Source organism: Mastomys coucha, unplaced genomic scaffold, assembly GCF_008632895.1.
Source record: "Mastomys coucha isolate ucsf_1 unplaced genomic scaffold, UCSF_Mcou_1 pScaffold5, whole genome shotgun sequence".
NCBI classification, from domain to species: Eukaryota; Metazoa; Chordata; class Mammalia; order Rodentia; family Muridae; genus Mastomys; species Mastomys coucha.
Window position 1 is genome coordinate 988,339 of NW_022196911.1, and position 21,555 is coordinate 1,009,893.

At 44.2% G+C, this 21,555-nt stretch overlaps 1 pseudogene; it reads left to right on the forward strand.

Annotated features, from left to right (window-relative positions):
• Positions 1-15,221: 15,221 nt before the first annotated feature.
• On the forward strand, positions 15,222-15,669 carry LOC116077162 (annotated as a pseudogene).
• Positions 15,670-21,555: the final 5,886 nt, after the last annotated feature.

Genomic DNA, 21,555 nt, shown 5'->3' on the forward strand with positions numbered 1-21,555 from the left:
TGGCCATTGGGTTTTATCACAGCAATGGAAAAAAAGTAAGACTGGACTCTACCCCATGGAATGTGGTTATCCACATTTAGGGTGGATATCCTACTTCAGTTAACAAAATCTATCACACACACACCCCCACACACAGTCATCCCCAGAGTTTTGTTTCCATAGTGACTCTAAGTCCTACCAAGTTATATTAGCCACCATAGGTTTAAATTATAATTATGGAAGCCTTAAAAATAACACTTGTTTAGCTGGGAAGGTGAGGCAGGCTGCTTGGGAGGATGAAGCAGGAGGATTGTAAGTTCAAAACCAACCTGGACTATGTGAATCAGTTCCAGGCTAGCCTTGGCAAGCAAGTGAGATTGCTTCCAAATACAGTGTCCCTAAAGTTCTTCGTGGTAAGAAGTTTGCCTAACATGGAGGAAGCCCTGGTTTTAATTCTCAATACTGACTGCAAAACAACAGCAACAATGCTTATACGTTACGAATGCTTCTATAGTGTGTTCTTTTGTACTGAAGTGGGGAAGAAGGTGAGAATGGTCCTGTACCATTATCAAGCAACACACATCTGGAATCTCTGCCAATTATTCCAGAGTAGAAAACAAAGATCCTCGAGTATAGAAAGAAAAGATTTTTAAAAAGAAAAGAAAGGAAAGGAAAGGAAAAGAAAAGGAAGAAAAGGTCAGGCAAGATAGCATCAATGCAGGGTTGTACTACCATGGCACATATGCACAAGCTGAGCTTAGTGTACACAGCCCTTGGACTCCATACCTGGCATCAAGCAACTAGCCCATCAATAAGGATGAGTTTGGCCTGATGTGGCACCTTTAATCCAGCACTAGAAAGACAGGCATATAGATCACTGGGAGTTTGAGGCTAGCCTGGTCTAGATATTGAATTTCAGGCTGCTGTGGCTACTGACTGAGGACCCCACCCCATCCCCACTAATCCTAGATAATTCAGGAGAAGAATTTTGTTGAGAGAGAAAGGGGTAGGGAATTAGCAATTAAGAAGTATATTTGTGGCCAAGTGTAGTGGCACAAAGCCCTAAGTCCAGCACTCAGAAGGCAGAGGCAGATGGTTCTCCATGAATTCGAGGCCAGCCTGGTCTACATAGTAAGGTTCAGGACAACTAGACCTACAAAAAACGACCCTATCTAAGAAAAAAAAGAAAATGTGGGGACTGGTGAGATGACTCAGTGGGTAAGAGCACTGACTGCTCTTCCGAAGATCTTGAGTTCAAATCCCAGCAACCACATGGTAGCTCACAACTACCCGTAATGAAATCTGACGCCCTTTTCTGGTGGTCTGAAGCCAGCTACAGTGTACTCATTTATACTAATAAATAAATCTAAAAAAAAAAAAAAAAGAATCTTATATAAAAAAAAAAGAAAATGTGTACTTCTCTAGTAGAGGGTCCAAATTGTTCCAGCACCCACACTGGACAGCTCACAATCATCGCTAACTCCAGCTCCAGGGGCTCAAACACCTCTGACCACTGGGAGCAGAGCACACACGTGCAGAAAGATACCCACACATATATACACACGATGTTTTAAGTGCAGATACAAATAACAAGGAACATGAAAATTTTCTCTAACCAGGGGCCAGTAATTACAATGGGTGATTTGGCTTATTGTCACAGGTTTCTACATATGTGTATATTTTATATACATGATATATATGTGCCCAAGACCTCATACCTTTCTGTGCTGCCATTGAACTTCAGATGAACTTATGCAGAGGCTTAATCTGCACTGTGGCCTCATCTGCAAAGGGGTCCATCTTAAGACAAGGATAATTAGACACTCTGTCCCTTTTTTGTTATTATTAATCCGCCCCAACACCCTTTGGTTTTTGGAATCAATCTTCTGAACAGAACTTGTTTATCTCATTACTCTGGGCTGTTTTTCAATGGCCACGATCCAGACCATTTTCATACAAGCATATACTGTTTTCTTGAGCATATTTTTCCCACCCCACTCCTCACTCTTCACAACCCTCTCTTCTCTTGTTAGCACCGTTTGTTGCCCTAGACAACTTTACTTCTGTTTATATGGATCTGTACATATATGATCTCATGTACCTACATAAAATGTTAAGAGAAGCAAATAATAGAAAACATGACATTTGTTTTCCTGTGACTTAATTCACTTAATATGATTATGTCCAGTTGTATCCATTTACGGGTAACAATGTAACTTCATCATTTATGGCTAAGGAAAGTTTTATCCCCATGGAGAGAGTATGATGAGGGAACAGTATTCTCTCTGAAGCAGAGATACCACAGACACCAAACCTGACCAGAGTTCTAAGGCCTAAAAACCCACAGAGTCGTTTCAAGACGCACGTGCTAGTAAGCCTTGATCTAAAAGAATATGAGGCTCGTTCACCTTTAATTCTCTTCAGTACTAGTGTTCGTACTGTCCTAGTAGGTTTCTACTGTCCTGATAAACACAAAGACTGTCTTAGTCAGGGTTTGTATTCCTGCACAAAACATCATGTCCAAGAAGCAAGTTAGGGAGGAAAGGGTTTATTCAACTTACACTTCCCACACTGCTGTTGATCACCAAAGGAAATCAAGACTAGAACTCAAGCAGGTCAGGAAGCAGGAGCTGCTACAGAGGCCATGGAGGGATGTTACTTACTGGCTTGCTTCTCCTGGCTTGCTCACCTTTCTCTCTCTCTCTCTCTTCTTTCTTTCTTTCCTCCTTTCTTTCTTTCCTCCTTCCTTCCTCCCTTCCTTCCTTCCTTCCTTTCTTTCTTTTTTTCTTTCTTTCTTTCTTTTTTGGTTTTTCGAGACAGGGTTTCTCTGTGTAGCCCTGGCTATCCTGGAACTCACTCTGTAGACCAGGCTGACCTCGAACTCAGAAATCCGCTTGCCTCTGCCTCCCAAGTTCTGGGATTAAAGGCGTGCGCCACCACCGCCTGGCTCTGTGTTGCCTTTCTAAGAAATCTCACATAGTCTGAATCCTGAAACACAAAAGGTCCCAGGATTTTGACTTTTGGCTTTGGAATTATGTATCTGTAACATACACACATGCACACACACACACACACACACACACACACACACACACACACACACACACACACACACACACACACGGAGGTACAAAAGGTAAGAATACCAATGCTACAACACTGGACCCCACCTCAGCCCAAATGCAGCAGAAAAGGGATCCGCAGGAAACACTTGAAATCTTTCAATTTAGCCTTTAAGCAAACATATCTTGGTTTGCATTGGAATGAACAGATACATAGTGTCAGCTCCCAGATCCTACAGGATTCTGTGAGATGGAGAGAACCTGACTTAAGACACAGGAGATAGGTGAATGACAGGGGGTGGGGGAGATTCTTTCTGATCTGTTTATTAGACTCTCAATTGCCCGAATCAGCAACTGCACACTTAGAAGGAACCTCTCTGCCCCTATTAGAAAAGGCCAAGTGTGGTGAAACCCCCCAGTGCTGGGCTCGCAACCCTCTCAGTCCATAGGTTGCCTGGCTTTCTCTCCTAGGCAGGTTCTTTCTGCAGAAGGCCACCAGGAATGCTCAGAGTTTAATCCCTGGGTGCTGCCATGCCATGCTGGAAGAGAACATCAGCCATGCATCCACCTTCATCTCAGGCTCTGGATGTCACCCACCCTGGCTATGCTGAAATGGTGGCCCTGAGCTGCAATGATGCATGCACAGGTCTTAAGGGAGACTTGCCAGCACAGATCACATGTTAATGATGAGGATACACAGTTTGATCATTGACAGTCAACGTCACAGTCACATGGGATAGAAGAATTCTAAAATCAGAAGGCACTAGGGCAATTTGATTTTAACATGGGACAGATGTTTCTAGTGTTCCTCTAACACTTTCCTCTTAAAGGGGACCTCTTTCTAGACATGGTCACAGGGCAAAATCAGAGGCTGTAGGAAATCTGAAGAAACTATCACTCTGTATTTACAGTGATGAAGTTTCTGAATATGAAACAAATATGTGATCCACAGGTAGATACAAGAGAGAAGGCATCAGATGTGGATCGCTCTGCAAGTGCCTTTGCTAAATGAGACTGGTCTTAAAATACTGAAAGGTGCTGGGTGGTGGTGGTAGCTCCGCGTGCCTTTAGTCCCAACCCTCAGGAGGCAGAGGCAGGTAGAGCTCTGTGAGTTTGAGATATACCTGGTCTACAGAGTGAGTTCCAAGGCAGCCAGGCCTACACATAGAGAAACCCTGTCTTATATTTTTGGTTGTGAGCCTAGCTTTTAACGGCTGAGCCATCTCTCCAGCCCGAGAAACCCTGTCTTAAACAAACAAACAAACAAACAAACAAATCAGCTAGGGCTATACAGAGAAACCCTGTCTCGAAAACCAAAACAAAAAAAAAAAAAAAAAAACCAAAGGTACTGAAAGACTGCAGTTTGGTGGTAAGAGCTTTGCTCAGCACACAGGAGGCACTGGTTCAATCTCCAGCAGGACAAAGGAAGACATACAGAAGGAGTGGGGAGGGTCAGGGATTGTAGGCCGCAGATGTTTAAGCAAGTCTATGCTTGGCCACATCAGTTGCAAAAACCTTGGGAGCAGCTCCCTGTTCTAAGGAGCTTCTGGCTCTCTTTTGAATGGTGACAGCACTGTGACAGACATACACTTTATGGATACAGTCCTGAGTGACCTAAACTATAGAAAGAACACTTTGGCAAGGGAAAAAAAAAAAAAGATCATTTACACTCCACATGTGTTAGATGCTTCTTGATGCCCCAATAATAGCTAGGAGTATCTAAGAAAAACAAATCATCTATTGTCTGCCATGCACGCCTATGCTCTCAGCATTTGAGCAGCAGAAAGTGGGAGTTTCAAAATTCAAGGTCATCTTCAGCCACACAGTGAATCTGAGGCCGGCCTAAGATACCTGAGCCTTGACTCAAAATAATAATAGCAAGGATAGAGAGATGGCTTAGGGCTAAGAACACTTGAAACTGTTGCAGAAGACCAGGTTCAGTTCCTAGCACCCACGTGGTGGCTCACAAACCATCTATAATTTCAGTTCCAGGAGATCTGAGGTCCTTCTTCTGACTTCCAAGGACATAGTGTCTATGAGGTACATGGACATACATGCAAGCAAAATACTCAATACGCAAAATAAAAACCTTAAAAGATAACCTACTGTCTCAAAGAAACAGTAAAAGAGGCCGTTAGAATTCTTGGTTTCTCCCATTACAATGGTGATGTCTTGGAGTTGTGGCTTTCCATATTCACACGGTAATAACTCTCGAAATAACTTGTTGAAAGTCTCTGAGGAGATGATCTGTGATGTTTCAGAAGAGGGAGGTGCACAGGCACAGAGACAGTTCCTGGAATGTTCCTGAATAATTAAGCTATAGCTGCTCTTTGCAAGCCACCATGCGAGGAAAGGGTCCAATAGATACAGCTCCCCCAATCCCCAGAGTGAAGCAAGCTGCTTCCTTCTTAACGTTGTAACTCTATTTGGAATCATCTTTTGTTTTCCTCCTGAAGGACAAAGACTGAGTCTTAAAGGCCAACATTACAGCAAGCAAGACACATTTCTCATGCCCTGGAGTAACCTCCATCTGCTGAGTTGGACACACACAAGGCTATTCCTCTCCTGCTCTGCTCCTATCCACAGTCACAAGCACAAGGACTCTGGCATGGGAGAGATGGAGAAATGGCTCAGAAACCCAAAGCACTAATCACTCTGCCAGGGGACCCAGGTTCAAGTCCCACCACCCACATGGTGGTTCACATTCATCTATAACTCCCATTCCAGGGAATCTAATATCTTCCTCTGACCTCCATAGGCACCAGAAATGCATGTGGTACACATATATATATGTTGGGCAAAATACACATACTCCAGGACTGGAGATGTGGCTCAGCAGTTAAGATTATTGACTACTCTTCCAGAGGACTTGGGTTCAATGCTCAGCATCTGTATAGTGGCTTACAACTGTGTGTACCTCCAGTTCCCGAGGAGCTGCACCCTCTTCTAGTCTCTGGGATCACTCTCCACACATGGTGCATATGCACACATGAAGACAAAACATTCATACACATAAAACACTGTGGGCTTCTCTCTTTTCTTTTCACTTCTTTAAAGAAAATAGATTCCAAAAGTTGAGACTCAGTTTTCTATATCCATCAACTTCTGAAAGGTAAATTCAGGATTCTAGAACTGAACTAACTTCCAAGCCTGAGTGAAACTGGAGGTAGGGAGCCAGCATTTCGGTGGCACCTGCTGAGCACCTTCTAGCTGCCTCAGAACATGGCCAAGCAGCGGGGAGTATAGCTCAGGGGCACACTGAGGTATAACATGGATGAGGTCATGGATTTGATCCCCAACACCAAGGTATAAAGCAAAATAAAGTAGTTGGCTAGAAAAACGGCTCAGAGGTTAAGAACACATACTGCTCTTGCAGAAGGCCCAACTTTGGTTCCCAGCACCCAGGTCAGGCAGCTCACAACCACCTGTACCTTTAGCTTCAGGGGATTTAATGCCCCTGGCCTCTGAGAGCACTGATACACACACACACACACACACACACACACACACCACATATACACACACGTGCACAGGCACATAATTAAAAATAAAGTAAGCCTTTAAAATAAAATGGCAGCAGAGGGCATCACAGAGTGAGACAGAGCCAGCAGGCTAGCTCAGATTTCTCTTCCTATAAAGCCATCACAGGAGTCCCTTTCTGATGACCTCATCTAATCCTAGTGAGAAAGGGGAACGATGGTGACCCACAAATGAAGTCAGCAGCCGTCTTTGAAGAAGTCAGCCTCAGAAGGGGATTCCAATGGGAAAAACGATCATCTTCGTTCTTCCTTCCCTCCTGCCTGCTAGCGCTCTGCATGAGGTACATTTGAAAATGAGTCACCCCTCCCTCTGTGTGGCATTCTGAGAAGGAAGAAGCCCTGTGTCTGAGTCCATGTCCCCAGGTTGCACCTTCACCATCTGACTGCCACCTTCTATTCTGGGTGAAAGAGAAGTAATTTGTCCCTAGGTGAGACCACCATGCTTTGGGAGGCACTCCGGTGGGTTTGCTTTTTATTCATTTGTCTGTGTGTGTGCTTGCAGAGACCAGGATTCAACTTTTGGGAGTTGAGTTTGGCTTCCCCACCTTACTGAGGTGGGACCTCTTGTTTCTGCCATTGCATGGCTTGTTACCCAGGTTCCGGGGATTGAACACAAGTTGTCAGAAGTTTCATGCCCGGTGCTTTCTCAGTCACTGAGCTGCTCTCCCAGTCAAGGCTCAGTTGTATGACTTGTTTTCCCTCCCAATTCCAGCCATGTGACCTCCAATTCATGACTTACTGTTTCCCAGACTGGCAGATAGAACCTTGTGAGATAAGAAGAGAGGTCTGGAGAAAACACGTGGGACTCTTGGCCCATAATGCCAAGCATCGCTGGGAGGGAAGAGGCTGATGCAGGGGAGTGATGAACTCAGAGTTTCTGTGGGTCTGACAGTGTAGCATTTATGGGACAACTAAAACTGTGTGTCCCAGATAATCAGTTCTCTGACAATTCGGAGGCCAGAAAGCCTTGTGCTCAAATAAATGATAAAGGGTACAGACACATGATGTACAATGGAAGCCTTGAGGAGTATATTCAATCAAGTATTTAAGTTGACATCTTTTACCTGCAGATAGATTATGGCTTAAGGTAAAGTGAGCTTAACCCTGTTCTAGAAAGGAAGAAGAGGGGAAGAAAGGAGAGGGCAGGGAGAGGGTTGGTGGTTGGATTGTGGGGTTAAAAGAACTAAAGGAAAAATCAGGGAAAGCTGGCCAGAACCAAATGTCATGCCATGAGGGGGTAGCTTGGGCTCTGCTTTCCCAGGCTCCAAACATTTCCTAAGCTGAGAATAGCAGCTAGTGCTGTGGATGCGAATCCCATCAGCTTGGTTAGCAACCCAGCACAGAAGGCGTCCTCCACAGGGGTGGAGTGTGCATCAGCCCATGAGCCTGTCTGCACTCCTTTTGCTCAGATAATTATAGTAGCATCCGGAAGGATCATCTTTAATGTTTTTTTTTTCATTCTCTTTGCTGTGCTAATAGTATCATGACCTCCTAAGCGCTGTTGAGAATTTTCATCGAGTAGAGCCATTAACTATGGCTTTATTTCATTTGTTCTGAGGCTTTGATACGGGATGGAGTCTTGCTCACCCACTGCTTCTCCCAGGGTTAGGCAACTCCTAGAAATGATGACTCATCAGTAAGACCATGAAACAACCTAGGGTCGACATTTCAACCCCTTCCTTTACTCCATCCTCCAACACACACACACACACACACACACACACACTAAGACACACACACATGCACACACGGACACACATACACACACACACACTCCAGCCATTACTCATGTACCTATGTTATCTCAGCCCAGGTACAGAAAACCGGTAACAATCCCTGGTTCCCCAAAACCGCTGAAGTGACTCAGAGCAGCTAAATTTAAACTATGTATGTGGCTTCATGTGGCTCCCCCCACCCCACAAAAATCACATAAGAGACCACAGCTCCACCTCAACCTCCAACAGCTCAGCTTCTTCATACCCACCCTCCTACCGCATGGTATAATGCCACCCACCACTTAGATCTGTGAGGACCATTTTAATAACAGACTCATTATAATCTGTTCACCTTCATGTAGCTCAAACGTTCCAGCAAAACATTGCACACACCAGTGCAAACACACACACACACACACATACACACACAAGGAGATACACAAAGAGAGACACACAGACACAGAGACACACAGAGAGACACAGAGACACACACAGACACAGAGACACACAGACTTACACACACACACATAGTCGCTCGCACAAAATCACAGGTCTCTTGTACACTCAATGCTGTCCTTCTAACCCACACGGCCACTCCCAGAAGGCTATGTGCCTTTCCTATCAGGAGATAGTCTGTTGGACATCCCACAAGCATGTATTATATTTCTCTCCAAACTGGAGGCAATTATGAAGACAGGAGAAAAATTGTCAAGCTCACAACGCATGCTCAATCATCTTTGAACATATGGATTTTACATGGAGCTCTACGTTTGTTGGAGGTGACATATGCTAAGGCAACAGGGCCAGCCAGCAACACTTTGTCCTTACCTCTCACAAAGGCAAAATGAAGCTAGGTGTGCTGGATATCTGTGACCCCAGCTCTTGGGAGGTAATCGAGGGTTCAAGTCTTAGCCTCGTTTACATAGCAAGTTTGAGGTCTATCCTGAGTGTGTTTGTGTTCGTGTCTTTTTGTTGTTGTTGTTGTTGTTGTTGTTGTTGTTGTTGTTTGAGACAGGGTTTCTCTGTGTAGCCCTGGCTGTCCTGGAACTCACTCTGTAGACCAGGCTAGCCTTGAACTCAGAAATCTGCCTGCCTCTGCCTCCCAAGTGCTGGGATTAAAGGTGTGTGCCACCACTGCCTGGCTGTGTGTGTGTCTTAAAACAGAATCTCACTGTGTAGCCAAGCTGGTCTTGAACTCCTGGGTTCAAATGATTCTCTGCAGGTGTGTATTACATACTTAATATATCTATTAAGAAACATTTCATTGTTCAAATAACAGGAAACCCAATTTCTATCATCTCCACCAAAAAGGAAGAGGAGTATGAGCTGAGAGTCAGGGCAGGGCTGATAAAGTCCTGATGACCCAGTGTCTCTATCTCTCTTCGACTCTCTGACTTCACGCTTAATCCCAGGATTCAAGTTTCCTCCACCCAAGCATAGAGAAAGAGACCATGCATGGCTCAACCTGAGGCTGTATAGGAGGAGTCAGCAGCCTTACCCCAGGAGCTCAAGCAGGCCTCTTTGCACGTGGCCACCCTTGATTAAGAAAAATGTTATGTCAGTGAATCTGGACCTGAGCCAAATGACTTCTCTGGATTCACAAGGCAGCCAGCTTCCCAGAAAGCACTTGGGCAGAGAGGAGCAGGTGTGGGTGCCTGAGTGGATCTCTGCGAGCACAGCAAGAAGGAAGGGGTGGAACGGGTGTGCTGAACGGCACAGTGATTCCACTGTACTCACAGAACAGCAAGGACATAGGAGACAAAGAAGCAGAAGGAGGCAGGGCTGAGAGGAAGTAAATGGTGGTCGTGATTTCAAAAGAGAGGAGGCTGGAGGGATGGCTGAACTATTTAAAGCACTTGAATCCAGAGATCTTGGATTCTATTCTCAGCATCCACATGAAGGCTCACAACTGTCTGTAACTCCAGTCTCAGGAAATCCTTCAGTCTCTTCCGGTTCAAACATGGACACAGTGCACAGACACACAAGCAGGCAAAACGCTCATATGCATAAAATAAAATTTAAGAATTATTAGGTAGGGAGGGGTGACGAATGCCTTTAATCCCAGCACTTGGGAGACAGAGACAGGTGGATTTCTGAGTTCAAGGCCAGCCTGGTCTACAGAGTGATTTCCAGGACAGCCAGAGCTATACTGAAAAAAAAAAATTGTTAGAAAAGAGAAAAGCACAAAGAAATGGAGACAGGAGGATTACCACAAACCCAGGCCAACCTGAGCTGCAGTAAAATCTTGTCTAAAAACAATAAAAAAAGAAAGGAGAGAGGTGACCAGTCTGAATTGCTGGCAGAAGATCCCATATTTGCAAGTAAAATCGCCTGGCTTTGATGGCTTTGACTATAAAACTTTTAATTGTGAGGTGACCATATAAAGGAAAGTCACTATGTTTATACTTTTCCTTTTCTGCCTTCCATTTGCCTTCCTTCTCTTTGACGGTTGTAAAATTGATGAGCAAAGGGGTTGTGTGCTTTTATGGCATAATGGTATTTAAAATGTCAAGAGGAAAAAGAGTGGGGGCTGGGGGCTGGGGGCCATGTAGCCTGACATTTTGATCTTGGGGTCGTTTGTCTTCAGCAGCTCCTTGTACTTCACACGTGCGTACAGCTACTTCACACACATGCTCACGGTTCAGCCCAACATCAAACAACAAGCATTGGATGGGGGAAAGGCTAATTTAGTTGTTGTCTAGTCTGGCGGTACTGACAAAATAGAGAAGTCATTTATAGTCTGTGTTTTGAACAGAAAAACCCTCTTTTCTTCTTCCTCCTTCCGTCCTTCTTCCTCCTCTTCCTTCTTCCTGGAACTCATTCTGGAATCCAGGCAGGCCTTGAACTCAGAGAACCAACAAGCTCCCCGCCACCACCGGGCTCAGAGGAACCCTCTTGATTTGCATCTCCCTCTGCTCTAAGTGGCAGAAGCTGCCCTCCCTTGTGCAGCTACATGCAATCGCTGGGCTCTTGTACACACCACACTCCCTTCCTAATCTACACAGCAACTCCCAGAAGGCTGTGCCTTTCAACGTCAGGAGAGTTTCTTGAACATCCCACAAGCATGGAAATAAATATGATGATTTCTTTCCAAACTAGAGGTAATCGTGAACACAGAAGGGAACTCATCAAATTTGTAAAGTATGGTAACTAGCCCAAGCACAGTCATCTATACTATATGGATTCGCCTGTAATTTTTCTTTTGTTTGTTGGGGCTAACTTCCCATGACAACAGAGCTAGCAAACAATAGCTCATCATTACTTCTCAGAGGAAGAATGAAGTTGGGTGTGGTACATATATGTGACCCTAGCTCTTAGGAGCCGGAAGCAGAAAGATTGGGGGTGGGATGAGGTTCAAGATCTAGCCTTGGCTACATAGCAAGTTTGAGCCTTGCTTGAGCTACATGAAATCCTGACTCAAAACAAAACAGGAGAATATAATGAGAATATGAATCTGACAGCACATTCAAAATCCTAAAACCGTATATAGATGTGTTTCTTTCTGGAGTCATTGTTTAAAAGATAAAAAGAATCTGAGCCCGGTGGGGCACACTTCTAATCCCAGCCTTTGTAGGTGGAAGCAAGAGGATCAGAAGTTCAAGGCTAGGGGCTGTAGAGAGGGCTCAGCTGTTAAGAGCACTGACTGCTCTTCCAGAGGTCCTGAGTTCAAATCCCAGCAACCACATGGTGGCTCACAACCATCTGTAATGAGATCTGATGCCCTCTTCTGGTGTGTCTGAAGATAGCTACAGTGTATTTACATTAAATAAATAAATAAATAAATAAATAAATAAATAAATAAATAAATCTTTAAAAAGGAAAAAAAAAAGGCAGGGCGGTGGTGGCACGCCTTTAATCCCAGCACTTGGGAGGCAGAGGCAGGTGGATTTCTGAGTTCGAGGCCAGCCTGGTCTACAGAGTGAGTTCCAGGACTACACAGAGAAACCCTGTCTTGAAAAAGAAAAAAAAGAAGTTAAAGGCTGGCCCTACCTACATTCTGAATTCAAGGCCATGCTGGGCTACATGAACCCTGATTCAAAGTTCAAGAAGAAAGTAAGAAGAATAAAAGAAAAATGTCAATAAACAAGTATTATGACATCCTGGTGTATTTGGAACTATCTTTTTGTTTCTAGGTATTCTAACAGATTCAGGAGGAAAACCTTACCTTCATGAGTGTTTCCGTAGTCCAAAATTCATTCTACTTTCAACTCAATTTTTAAATACAATTGTATTATTCAGAGGGTGAATCCATTATCATCATGGCAGAGAGATGGTGGCTCAGTGGTTAAGAGTACTCGTTAGGAACTCTCTTGCACAGGACCCAGGTTCAGTTCCCAGCACAGTTATGTAACTCTAGTTCCAAGGGTCCAATGCCCACTTCTGGTCTCTGTAGGTACTACACACACATTGATACATATACATATATGCAGGCAAATACTTATACACATAAAAGAAATAATAATAAAAAAAATCTTTTAAAATCCACTCTTAAGAAAAAAAAATAAAAAAAACTGGCCAAGGGCTGGAGAGATGGCTCAGTGGTTAAGAGCACTGGTTAATCTTCCTGAGGTCCTGAGTTCAATTCCCAGCAACCACATGGTGGCTCACAACCATCTATAGGGAGATCTGATGCCCTCTTCTGGCACTTAGACGTATACGCAGCAGAGCATTCATACATTAAAAAAATTTTTTAAATAAAACTATAAAACCTATTTTCAACTTTAAAATGTCATAATAAAACAAAACTCTTTTTAAAAACTTACCAGTTTGGATAGAATCTAAAAACTATATATATATATGGAGAGAGAGATTTGCATTTAGTATTCTTTGTAACATTTTTAAAGGTTAATTTTTTTAAATTATATAGTATGTGAGTATCTGCTGCTGACTAAGGGCACTTGCTGAAGCCATCCAGTGCCCTGGAGCTGCAGTTCCAGGTGGTTGTGAGTTATCGGTGTGGCTGTTGTGAACTCTGAAAGAGCAAGAACCATCTAACTGCTGAGCCATCGCTCCAGGTCAATAGATAAGAATTCTAAAGCCAGTGCTTGCAGAAGCTTAGATAACAAATCCATCCAAAACACCCAGAGTTTTAAAAGTAACAGACGCCAATCAAGGGTGGCATTTTTATGGCAGACCATGGTAGTAGGGAACCTCCCTGTGCAGTAGAGGTGGCTTGGGCAGACAGAGCAAGACTTAGCCTATCACTTTTGTGTGAGTGGGAAGTGTCATTTTGCTTCTCTCAGACAGATCTCCACTGGAGACATTAATCCTTCTAAGGTGGTTCTGAGTAGGTAGATAAAACAGATAGATGATAATAATAATAATAATACATGCATACATAGGTAGGTAGATAGATACATACATAGGTAGATAGATATATAGATACATAAATAGATACATAGATACATAGATATATAAATAGATACATAGGTAGATAGATAGGTAAGTAGATGGATAGATACATAGATAGATAGACAGAACCACCAACCTGTCTATATAGATTTGTAGTGTGAGGTAGACTAGTATACTGACTTGAATTTGAAATGTCCTCTATGGGCTCACATTTTGAATGTTCTGTCACTAATATGACTGACACTCTTAAGGTCAATGAGAAAGGTCACTGTGGGCAGTGCTGTCCCTGGGCAGGTGGTCCAGGTGTGTTTAAGAAAACAAACTGAGCAAGCCATGGGAGCAAACTAGTAAATGGCACAGACACACACACGCATACCCACTCCCCACACAGACATAGGATTTAAAATAACAAATCTGTGTACAAGTTAAAAGAGTGGGTGTTATCTGGATATGGTAAGATGCCCATTAGAGGAGCATTTTGGGGCCCAGGGAAGAGTCATTATCATGAGCTGGAGGCCAGCTTGGTCTACTTAGGAGTTCAAACCAAGCCTGAGCTACAGAGAGAGATGCTGTCTCAAAAAACAAGAAACAAATAAAAATCTTGTCTTCTCATCACCCATACAACTATGTGAGACTAGGGTCCTACTATGTAGCCAAGGCTGGTTTTGAACTCACAGAGATCTACCTATCTCTATCTCCTGAGTGTGAGATTAAAGACATGCACTACCATATCTAGCTACGTATGGGATTTCCATAAATTAATTATACAAAGATGAGAAAACAAAGACTGTCACTCTTTTGATGTTGGCTCAGTCGGGACTCTGAAAGAGGGAGAGGGGGTGTAACATCTGAACTTGAACTAAGGCCAAACATGGAATTTGTTTGCTCCCAGATGGCAAAGTGGGGTTGAGCAATAAAGCTATAGAGGAGAAGGCACACAGCTGGCCGGCTGTGAAGGGAGCAAGTTTCAACATCTTAGGGGGCTCGTTCCATCCTGCGGCTGTCCGTTGATCTCAGTTCTGCTCACTGCCGTGGCTTTTTATATTTTTTGCGAGAATAAAGTAGAACCTCTTCGTGTTACTCTGCCCAAAGTCTGGTTCTGAAGGGGGGGGGGGTCCCAAACTGTCTATTCCCAAAGAAGGGTGCAGTGCTGATTGGTGGGTGAGAGGCTCCCTGCTTGTTGTGGCTACTGAATCTTTTCCTGGAGAGCGGCTCCTTTAAATGAAGCTCTTGGCACTATGTTCCTTGAATTGACCACAAACAGGAGGCCAAGTCATATGGGCGAGGGACAGCAAGGCAGCTCTCCAGGGTGGTCAGCTTGACGGGCCTGGAGAGGCTCCTGACAAGAGCTTAGTGCATGCTCCAAATGTCTACTCTGAGCATATTAAGGATTTTGATTTCCAAAGTTTTAAATGTTGCTAGTCATTGTTAATTAATGCTTAGTTAATAACAACACTTGGGAGCTGGATTAAGAGGGTTGCTTGGAGTTCTAGTCCAGCCTGAGTTACATAGAAAGACACTGTGTCAAAAGAGGTTTTTTTAAAGTGTAGGGGTTGGGTTAAGGCAGAGTAGCCATGGAGGAGCACCTGACCCGGCGTTATCTGTGGGATGTCTCCATGGAGCCTGACCCCAAGAAGATGCCCAGCTTCCTGCCGGACCTCGGCTTTCCGGAGTACAAGGAGCCAGGGATGGTGGCCACACACTGAGATGAGCGATGCCCAGCTGACACTGCGGCAATGTGACTACTGTGCCCACTACCTCATCCGGCTGTTGAAGTGCAAGCGAGACAGCTTCCCCAAATTCCTAGCCTGCAAGCAGGAGCAGCATGACTGGGACTACCCCGAACACATGGACTACGTGAAGCGCACGAAGGAGTTCGAACACGAGCAGTGACTGCTCCAACGGAAGAAGCAGAGGGAACTGAAGGAAGCGCGGGTAGCCCAAGGCCACTGAGATGGAGAGGTGGGCCCTGTAGGGATTACCCGCCAGCCTGTGGACCTATCAGTGAAATATAAGCTTTGAGCCACCTGCCTTAAAAAAAAATGTAGGGGATGGAAAGATGGCGCAGTGATTAGGAACACTTACTGCTTCTGCAGAGGACCTGGGTTTCCCAGCACCCATATGGTGGTTCACAACCTCTATTACTCCAGTTCTACAGGATCCAATAGTTTTTCTGGCCTCTGAGGGCACCAGGCATGCATGTGGGATACATATGTACATATATGCAGGCCAAAACACAAACACATAAAATAAAACTAAAAAAATTTGAAAATATAATTTTTTTTTCTGTTTTTCGAGACAGGGTTTCACTGTATAGCCCTGGCTATAGAACTCACTCTGTAGACCAGGCTGGCCTCGAACTCAGAAATCTGCCTGTCTCTGCCTCCCAAGTGCTGGGATTAAAGACATGTGTCATCACTTGAAAATATAATTTTTAAAAAGAGATCTTTTCTGCTATTAAAATAATTTGCCCCATCCACACCGCCAGTTCCACTTCTACTCTTCCTGAGAATGCAGCATTTCTGTCTGCTCTGAGGCTGTAAATTCAAGACCAACCTGGGCTACATAGTGGATTCCAGGCCAACCCAAGCTATAGTTGGAGACTCTATCTCAAAAGGTTAAATAAATAAATAAATAAATAAAATAGAAAACTGATCAGCTTACAACTGCCTAAAGTCTCAGCACTAGAAGCGTCTGACTCCTCTGGCCCTAGTTTTCTTGTTTTTTTGTTTTGTTTTGTTTTGTTTTGTTTTGGCTTGGCTTTTTGAGATGGGGTTTCTCTGTGTAGCCCTGGCTGTCCTGGAACTCACTCTGTAGACCAGACTGGCCTTGAACTCAGAAATCTGCCTGCCTCTTCCTCCCAAGGGCTGGGATTAAAGGTGTGCACCACCACCGCACAGCTCCTCTGGCCTCTAAAGGCACATGCAAATGCCTACACACAGATGCACAGACACAAAATTAAAAATAATAATAAATCTTAGAAGAAACAGACAAACAAAAAGGTTTGCAGAGGAGATAGCTCAGTGGCTAAATGCTTTTTGAACAAGCCTAAGGACCTGAGTCCATGAATCCACTTAAAATTCTATGTCTGTGGTCCAAGAGTAACCCCAAGGCTAAGGCAGTGAAGGTGGATCCCCGGGGCTTTGGTGGCCAGCCAGTCTAGCCTAATTGTGAGTTCCAGACCAGTGAGAGATAAACAAAGTGGACAACTCCTGAGGAACAATGTCTCTGGGCTACACACACACACACACACACACTCACACATGCTCTCACACTCACACACACTCTCACACACACTCTCACACACACACTCTCACACTCACACACACTCACATGCTCTCACACTCACACACATGCGCGCGCACACACACACACACACACACACACACACATACAGAGGAGAACAAGGCTCCTGATTTACCTTTAGCTCAGGCTGTTTAAGCAATGAAATTATTCATTCATTTCTTCTGAGAAAAGGGTTTTGTTGTTGTTGGGTTTTTTTTTTCTTTGTGTTTTATATATCCAATTTCTTCAAGCATTTAATTCCAGAGTTCCTTTAGTTACTAACCAGAAAAATTGAAGAAGAAAGATCTTTTTTTTTTTTCCACTTTGCTGCATAATCTCACCTAGAATCCTCATCTTTTCTCTCTGTGACTGTGGAGATTTTCCTGAATCAATTTGCATATAGATGCAAATAATCTTCCTCCAGGTTTCTCATGCAGCTGTTAGAAAAGATCTTGGGAATGTCTTTTGTAATCTAAACACAGAAGCACCCTCCTGCAATCCTTACACTCAGAGACAGAAGCAAGACAATCAGGAGTTCAAAGTCATCCCTGGCTGCACAGCCTGTTGGAGGCCTATCTTGGGATTCCTGAAACTCTCTCTCAGAAATTCAAACTCTCCAGCCAGAAGGACAGTTCAGCTGGGAAAATAGCTGCCTATTTTTAGGGTTGGGGTTAAGGCTAGGGTATACATATGCCCTGGATCCCATTCTCTGCGGGTTGAGATTTACAAGCGTTTGCTGCCGCCACTCCTGGTTTTATATAGTACAGAGGATTGTCCCAAATTCAAGGTCAGCTTGGACTACAGAATATGACTGTATTGTTGTCAAACGAACAAGCAAACAAACCAAAATCTTATGTTTGTTGTTTTTTTAGTATATTTAGTATGTGAGTGTGTGTGTGAGCATGTGTGTGTGTGTGAGTCTCTATGTGAATGTGGGGGAGTGTGGTGTGTGGGAATGTGTGAATTTGTGTGTGTGTATATGTGTGTGACTCTGTGAGTGTGTGTGTGTGGGGGGCTTGTTTTCAAGCACATTTTTGCTACAGCATTCCTGTGGATGCCTAAGGACCGGGATGGAGGTCCGTTCTCTCCTTTTATTATGTGAGCACCTAGGACTGAATTCAGGTGGGCAGGCTTTGTAGCAAACACCTTTACCTACTAAGCCATCTTGCCAGCCCAGTGGTGTTCTGATTTCATATGGTTTTGGTTTTGAAACAGGGTCCCACTCTTTAACCAACTTAACCTCAAACCCAAGAACCCCCTGCTTCCTTATCTTCAGTCTTAGGATTAAGGTTTTGCCCATCATACTCAGAATATTGATTGCTGGTGTTAAATAATGGCTGCTTTAACAAACAATCAAGCTAAGAATCAAAACTTAGAAATCAGGAGGCTGGACAGATGGCCCAATGGTTAAGAGCACTTTAGTGCTCTGACAGAGGACCTGGATTCAATTCCTAGCACCTGTATTGTGGCTTACAACTGCTGTAACTCCAGTTCTAGGGATCTAGTGTTTTCTTCTGGCCTCTGCAAGTGCCTAGCACACACGTAGTACACATACATGCATGCAAGCAAAACACACATTAAAAAAAAAATTTAAAAAAAAAATTTTTTTGGCTCAAAGTGGGAAGGGTTGTTGAGATACCATCTATGAGGATACTTCTGGCACTCTCTATGTAGACCAGGCTGGGCTTGAACTCACAGAGATCCTCCAGCCTCTGCCTCCTGAGTGCAGGAACTAAAAGTGTACACCACCACACCCTACTCTTTTTTTTTTTTAAACTTAGAAACCATGTATACATACCCAAGAAGCTCTGTGGGTAGAGCACTCTTCCAGCTCATATGGTGAAGGACTCTAGATTAGGACTGTTTAGAAGTGTTAGTCTTGGGGGCTGGAGAGATGGCTCAGCAGTTAAGAGCACTGATTGCTCTTCCAGAGGTCCTGAGTTCAATTCTCAGCAACCATAATGGTGGCTCACAACCATCCATCCATAATGAGATCTGATGCCCCCCCCCCTGGGGTATCTGAAGACAGTTACAGTGTACTCCCGTATAATGGATGAATAAATCTTTAAAAAAGAAAGAAAGAAAGAAAGAAAGAAAGAAAGAAAGAAAGAAAGAAAGAAAGAAAGAAAAGAGAGAAGTCTTCCATCTAGGCTCTGCCCAACAGTTACCTAGCAACAGCCAGGTAGGCCTGACTTGCTATCAAAGGGACTCTTTGGCCTCTCTGCTTCTCTTCTTTATTTGACTTCTTTCTCCCTCTACATGTTCCTGTCCGGCCAATCTCTCTCTCTCTCTCTCTCTCTCTCTCTCTCTCTCTCTCTCTCTCTCTCTCTCTCTTTCTCTCCACCCCCCCCCCCATCATACAAGCCTGCTGGCATGGTGATGAGCAGCTCAAGCCAGAAAAATAAAAGCAAAACATTTCTAGCCCCAGCTGCAGATCAAGAAGCAAAAGGAACAGCTGGGGAGGCTTGGCCACTTGGCCTCCCTTTTACTTGGCAAAACTGATTCCCTTCCTGAAATGGTTCCCACCCAGCTTAAGGTCCTTCACACTTATCACCCTTCCTTTCTCTGTCCTAGTCTTCCATTTTTAAAGGTCCTTCCTTTGTCTTGACAGGGTATGTCATTCCTTTCATTAATTTAACAAATATCCCTTGTATGCCTAGATCAGATGGGGAGTACTTTGGTAGGCAGTGTGGGGCTGTGTTTAAATAAATAAATTAAATAATAATAAACAACCCCATCACTTAGGAGGCTGAGGCAGGAGGGTTGCATGAGTTCTAGGCCCGTCTGGGATGCAGGATGAGATCCTATCTCAGAAATCCAAGCAAAGTGGGGGACCCACTGGAATGATGGCCTAGCAGTGAGGAACACTCACTGCTCTAACAAAGCACCCAGCTTCAGTTCCCAGCACCCACACGTTGACTCACAACCCATAACTCCAGCTCCAGGGGGATCTTATGCCTTTTTTTTTTTTTTTTTTTTTTTTTTTTTTTTTTTTGGCTTTCTTGGGCACCAGGCATGCACATGGTGCAGACATACACAATCTTTAATATTACGTATTTTAAAACAAGAAAAACTGGTTAAGATCCTGTGCCTTTTAGTTTTCAGTTGCTCTGGGATCCTGGACAGCTCAGTCTGTGGCTCACTCTGAAGAAGCTGGAGGGACCAGCACCCAACACCTAACAGAGACCGGACCGCAGCCTATGCTGCTCCCAAATAGGAAGACCGCAGCCTCTGCCTGCTCCCGAATAGGAAGAAGATGTGCTTGTGTGTTCAGACTTGGATAGACTGGCTGCTGAAATCCTGACTTTTCCAGCCCTAGCCTGTGGCTCTCTCACCTGGGCAGCATGTTTCCTGGGTGAAGCCAGGGTATAGAGGGGGCACAGCCGGTGCTGATGCTATAGGACAGAGCCTCAGAGAGAACTACCCTCCTCCTAAGATCATAAGCAGGAGGGAAGAAGGCACCTTTAACCCCAGCACTCAGGAGGCAGAAGCAAGTAGATCTCTGAGTTCAAGTCCAGCCTAGTCTTTAGGGTGAGTTTTAGGATAGCCAAAGCTACACAAAAAAAACCCCTGTCTTGAAAAACCCAAAAGGAGGAGGAGGAAAAAGAAGAAGAGGAAAAAGAGGAGGAGGAAGAGGAGGAAGAAGAGGAGGAAGAGAAAGAGGAGGAAGAGGAGGAGGAGGAAGAGGAGGAGGAGGAAGAGGAAGAGGAAGAGGAAGAGGAGGGTCAGATTCTAGGCACAGCAGGTAGCCCACATGAAGGGGAGGTAAGCTTGGGAAGGTTTCTTGAAGGAGACCACAGAGTTCCAGAGTGGATGAGGGGCAGGTAGCCTAGGGCTGGATAGCCTTCCTCACTCTTCCTCTCTCTCCTTTGCTGGATTCATCTTGTGATATCCAGGTGGACTGATGGAGGTCAGCCAGTTAGAGGCTCCTGGAGTGGGAAGTGGGGCTGGATTCCTGCCTGTAAGGATTTACTCTGTCCCTTCCAGGAAAATAAACAGAAATTAAAGAAGAACACTGACATAAAAAACCCTTCTTGTCCTAGCTGGGCATCAACACGGTGGTATACGTCTGCTATCCTAGAATGGCAAAGGCTAGGCCGGAGGATCCTGAAATCCTGAGTTCAAGGATAACCTGGGCAACTCCGGAGACTCTATTTCAGTATTTTTTTATATTTACTGTATCTCTCTCTCATGGCAAGCTATAACTCCAGGTTATTCACAGGGAAGTAGGCAAAATAACATAGAAGGTTGATATCTGCCCATCTGTAGTTCTGTTAAGACGTATTGTAAATATAAAGGTTTGTGTCTTTCATTTGGGCACTAAATGATCAAAGGTGCGGTTAAGACCTCCAATTAAATATTTACCATTGAGGTTGGAGAGACGGCTTAGAGGATAAGAGCACTGACTGCTCTTCCAAAGGTCCTGAGTTCAATTCCCAGCAACCACATGGTGGCTTACAACCATCTGTAATGAGATCTGATGCCCTCTTTCTGAGTATCTGAAGACAGCTACAGTGTACTTACATATAATAAATAAATCTTAAATAAATAAATATTTACCATGAAACCTAGCCTTTAATTTTATTTTTGATTTGTTTTAAAGTTAAAGGTGGCGGGGGGGGG